The sequence below is a fragment of the Corvus brachyrhynchos genome, unplaced genomic scaffold, assembly GCF_000691975.1.
Source record: "Corvus brachyrhynchos isolate BGI_N302 unplaced genomic scaffold, ASM69197v1 scaffold416, whole genome shotgun sequence".
NCBI classification, from domain to species: domain Eukaryota; kingdom Metazoa; phylum Chordata; class Aves; order Passeriformes; family Corvidae; genus Corvus; species Corvus brachyrhynchos.
The window spans coordinates 497,374-503,172 of record NW_008238439.1 but is presented as its reverse complement, the minus strand read 5'-3'; positions in this window follow the sequence as shown (position 1 = coordinate 503,172).

Sequence of the window (5,799 nt, the reverse complement as noted above, 5' to 3'; positions counted from 1 at the left end):
CTGAACCTGCAATGACCCCTGTTTCCACACAGAACATATGGACTTCAGTGCAGGGGTTTGCCTGGACAGGGCTCATTGTCAACTGAGACTCAAACATCCCTGAGCAAGCAGAAAAACTAAAGCATATTTTAATATTCCTCGTAAAAAAAAAAAAAAGTCCAGCAGGGTTTTATTCTTCTGCTTCCATGAGACACTTCCTATCGTGTTGTTTTACAACTGAACACATCCCTATAGGAGTCGGATGCTCGGCAGAGACTGCACTATTTATACGTAAGGCACCATTCTGCAGCACCTTGAGCTGTGTTATTCAGTACCTTCAACTCTTTCTGAACTCTGATTGAGATGGGGGCACTCAGCCCCTCTCTGCATGGCACACAAAACTAGCCTACTTTGATCTTAAGTGCTGGAATTGTTTGTGATTAAATCTAATTTCATTAAATCCTCAAATTTACTCATTCCCCTAATATTTGCAACTTCACTGAAAACAATACATGTACAAATCACTAGCATGACACATCCTAGTGAAGATGAAGTTAATTTACAGGATCTAGCCTTTAAAATACAGGGATTTCACAACAAATCTGTTGCTATAGAAACAGAGTAAGCTTATGTGAACTTCAGGCATTCATATTCATAGAAACTCCTGAAGCAAGACTGACTGTTGGCCATAACATCCCTACTCTTGCCAAGTTTCAAATAGTGCATGAATTATGCCAAAAATAAATGGGTGTGACTAATACAAGCACACAGAACACCAAGGGAAAAAGAAACACCCAAGCTTTTGCCTCTAAGGCAACATTTGTTGATAGAAAAAATGGGCATTTGGAGAGTATGCCTTTTGCTTTGCTGTATCTTTTTTCTTTACTTGCACATCATAAAAGCCCTACATGCACATTTGCCTGCCATAAATTGTACGACTGCTAGTAATCGCACATCTTTGCAGTCTATAGAACAAATCTTTTTTTAAAGACTTGCTCCCTTTGTACTCCCCTGGTATTTAAGGAGCACGTGTGTGCTGGAGGAGGAAAGTCAATCTGTTTTAACTCATACCTTTCTCTGTCACATAGCTGCAAGCAATTCTTTTTGCAGCCTCTGAAAAAAGCATGTCCAGCCTTAGCCTGTGACAAGCTCTGTGACATTAAATTCATCTCTCTCACATCCTCTCCTGCCCATCTCATCTCTGCACCCCAACCCAGCCTGCCCACTCTCATTTAGCAAGGTCAGATTTTTCCAAGGGCCAGACTGCATTTAATGTGCTGTATCCAGATCCAGAGACTTCCTGCTAATTACTGTGGTCACACTTCCTAATCCAACAAGCATCAAACTGCACAGCAGTCTCTGAAGTGGAATAGGTCACCTGGTGATGTGCTGCAGGTCATTCAGTTGGCAGATTTTTCTTGATGAAAGACAGTTGTGTAAGGTAGCTGTCCCAACATGAACAGCTATGTAGACTAATTACATGTGATACACCCACTCTGACTCATGAGATAGCACAGAAGTAAGGGACAGAGGAAGGGGAAGAAGATGAAGAGAAAAAGGAAGAGGAACCACAGTAAGTTCTTAACTCACCCAAAGAAAAAATGAAACTTTCACACTTACCATTCTTCCCTAAGGCACAGAAAAGCTCTGCAAATTTTGGATTCCAAGATCTTGTTCAAACCAAGATGCAACCTCTCTTTTTCTGTCCCAGCTCCTCTGCTGTACAGCAGCTCCATTTCCCATTGCAATTCAGTCCAAATCACACTTCCTTCTCAGAACTCAGTAACTTCTTTTGGGTCTGATGGACTCTAAAAAGGCTGAGCACATTGAAAACAAACAAGAAAGCAGTAGAGGCATCTCTCTGGCTTTCATTTCAGCCCATGCTCCCACAGATGACTTTACAGCCTTTCATTTTGCCCAAATCCTGATTTTTGCTTAATGATGGAATTAGCCCAAACATATGTTGAGAGAAGAATGTGTAGACATGGGAAGGCTCAGGAGACTAAGGCAGACCACCACGGACCAGGGGTTTTGCAGTAGGAAAACATAAATCCCTCTAAAAACTGATCTTGAAATTCAGAGTGGGGGATACAGAATAAGGGTTTCTTCTTTGCATGCATCATCTCAACAGTTAGTCCACCTTTTCAGATCAAGTGTTAGGCCCTGAACCCACGATCTTTCCCAGCATGTTTTTGACAGAATGGTGACTTCCAACATGCTTCCTGTTAGGCATGTCAACGTGTTTTCCCTCTTTTCAGGTGTGATGACATCCCCAAAACTTCAACTCAGCAACAGAATTTTAGCCAGGCCTCAGGATGATCCCCTCACCTTCCCTGTGAGTTTATTAGCATAGTTATTTTCATTTATCTTGACAGTTAGTTAAGTTCAATTTGTGTGAATAGTGTTCATTAGAGAATCTCAAGATAAACTATTTGATAAAAGTTAGCCAGGTCAACAACTGAAAGCAAGGACATGCCATCTCCTCAGAACAAAAGACTTGGCCCAATGGAGTAGATTAAGTAAGACACAACTTGTTGCAACAAGGTTGCTTCAGGAATGATGACACTTGGCTGGGTTTCCGTGCATGTGACCTGTTCTTGGGGGAGGTTTTACTGATCTAGTTACTAAGTTGCAAATGAAACAACTTAAGTGTTGCTTACTAGTTATAGTATCTTCTGTTAGCATGGAAGGAATTCTCAAGAATGGAAAGCTGTGAAATACGGTACATCGGTATGAGTAAGGATGATGAGAACACAACTTGCTGATCCATTTTGACAGTCCACTTGTGCATGATAAAGAAGGCTGCTTTCAGTTTCCAGGATTTAGGCCTGGAAGCTGGGAGACCTTGTATGAACACAACAGAAAAACAAGGGGGAGGGGAAGAAGGTGAGAAATCACAAAAGCTACTCATGGTCCATGGATTATTTAATAATACCTGTGTTACCTGAATGCTTGACCTTGCTTTGCCCTGGATTATTCATAATGCTGGCATCAAGTCACCACTTGCCAGGAAAATCGTACTGGGTTACTCACCATCACATGAGACGGGCCTGCCTCCAAACAGAGCAGATTCAACCAACACTAAAAATTGCACGTATCCATAACCCTTTGCCAGTTGACTGCCTATTTCCCAGCCATAAGGGTTTTGGTAGTTTGGCCTCCAGCCCTGTTGCTAACAGCACTCAACTGAACAAAACATCTCTTCTGAGCATGCTGGGGCACTAGCAGACACCACAAAGCCAAGTATGCCCCTGAGGACTTGCTCAGAGCTCCCAGAAAGGCTTACTTTGGCTAAAATATGCCTTGGGTCAAACTCTGCTGCCTTATATCAGGATACAACGGCCAGGAGAGGAACCAAGAAGTGGAATCACCCACTAGATTTTACACCACCAGAAGCCATTGACTTACACTAAATTTGTGTTAGAAGTCGCTCAAATCTAACTCAGTCCTCCCTGTCATCTCATTCTGAAATGCTGGCTATGGATTTTGTCTTCTTGTTTCATAACTACATTTCAGACTCATTTGATGGCTTCTTGAACTCTCCTGCAGCACTTTGACTCTGACTTGGTCACAGCATAGTACGGTATCCCATGAATACAATTTCCTCTTGGAGTTTTTAGTGAAGGACTTCTGGAGCACGCAAGCCTGCCCTCACTCAGGCTCTAAACCATCCATCCTTTCAGGACTATAATGCCAGCACCCTGGGGCAGTAGAGACAGTCCCTGGAAAGGACTAGCAAGAAGATCTGAAACTTGCTTTCAGTTCTACCCATTACACATTTTTGATGACCAACACCCTTTGGGAGAAACACTAACTACTGGAAAGCAGAAGCAAATTCCTACAGCTTCACTCTAACAGTAGCCAAGGCTGTGTTGGTGGGCCAAGTAGTGGCCATTCCCTTTAAATGTATTAATTCTGCTTTTTAGAGAAACATGAGTCTTGGCAGAACAGGTGGTAAGATTTCAGAACAGTTATGTTATAATTCTATAAGCTTAGCTTATAGAATTACAGCTGTTCCAGATGTGGGTCACTATGTTCAAAGTGGTATTCTTAATACCAGTTCCCAGAACTGCTCAGGACTTGGAGCTTAATTTTCTTCAAGTTGAGATTAGTTGACTCCAGTGGAAACCTTAGTTTTTGTCCCAGTCAAGCTCTCATTTCCATTTCTGTCCTCTAGAACAGCTAAATTTATCTCAACCTGTTTGAACCTATTGCACTTCTTACTCTTTTCTTCCAGAAAAAAAAAAGCATGTAAGTGAGAGGGTGGCATTTATAGCCAGGAAGACATTGTTCTGTGAACAATGAAAGGGCAGCCTCTGCAAAAGAGCAGGATCCTGGGCACCCCTACCAAACTGCCCACCATCTACACAGCCATGTCAGAGACTGCCTATATAAGCCAGCCAGGAGCACCAGCAGGCCTAACTACCTCTAGAAGAGGGAGGTTTGCTCTTAAGTGCCTCAAGGCTGCCCTTTCCTAGACATACAGGCAATATCCAAAGGTCCTTTGATACTTTGCTCCCAGGCAAATGCCTAAATTCTTCTGGGAATTGAGAAGTCCTCTGCTAATTTACAGTGTCAGAAGTTTGAGTGACACAGGCCATGCTATGTCTTAAGGCTTCCTGTTTTCCAGCTCAGGGGATTAAAAAGGCCACGTACTAAAATTTAGTAAAGACCACACTGACTTCAAGATGAACTATTAAGGGGCCAATGGAACAGACTGCCACAAATACTCCTAGATGTGAAATGGAGCCACTGATAAGGTTTTGTTGATGAGTTCTATTACTCGCCATAAAGGACCTTAACTACATCTAGAAGACAGGAAAGAAACTGCATTCCTAAGCACCGTTTTTAAAAACTCCAATGCTTTAAGTAAGAGCACTAAATATATATTGAAGTGTCAAATTCAGAATGACTCTGCTCTTGGTAAATGAAGGCTTTGGTTTTCCTGGTAGCAAGATGGAGATCTGGTACATAGAGATGAGAAACATTTCCCTCATTAATCTCTATGGGTCTGCCTGGAGACCCAAACCTTAAGCACATGCTTATATACTTGATTGAACACAGAAAAAACTTAAGCACACGTTTGAGTATTTTGATGAGTGTTGCCATATGAATTTCAACATGGCTTTACAGATCTATAGTTTGACTGACAGACTCAACCCTTTCAAACATATATTATCTAATTAGTGCCTGAAGGGAAAGGCCTAGATATAGAACATTTGTCTTTTAGCACACAACTCACACAGCATTTCATGATGTCTTGACAATTATTAATTGCATTCAGTTTGAATATAAACACTGTCACATGATCCTTAATCGAGCATTGGCTGAAATACCATAAACAAAGGATTACAAGCATAGAGCAGGGAGGATGTGTCTCAGGGGATGCCATGGAGAATTTTGGTTGTGTCCAGTCTTGTTCTCACACAATAAGGAAAACAGAATTATAAACAAGCCAAAATTTGCAGATGGTAGAAAACAGACATGAGAACAGCCAGAAAAACAGGCAACCTGGAAATGTTTGAAATTTGGTGGATAGAGAGAAAGAAAGAAAGAGTTGTAATGGAAAGGAAGTAAGAAATTTCTATCTTCTTCTCAGCTGGAACAAAGAAAATATTTTCAACACTTTCTGTCCAAAGAGTTAAAAAAACCTCCAAGGATTATCCAAAGTATGCACAGGACTCTAATAGAGACAGTATCCCAGTATCATACAGATCAATAAGACTGGGTTACTCTCTCCAGGAAGAAAGGCAGAAGTAGAAAGGTTCTGTAAAACTACCATGTCTTCTAAAAATCTCTAGCAGCAGGCATGGCACCAGA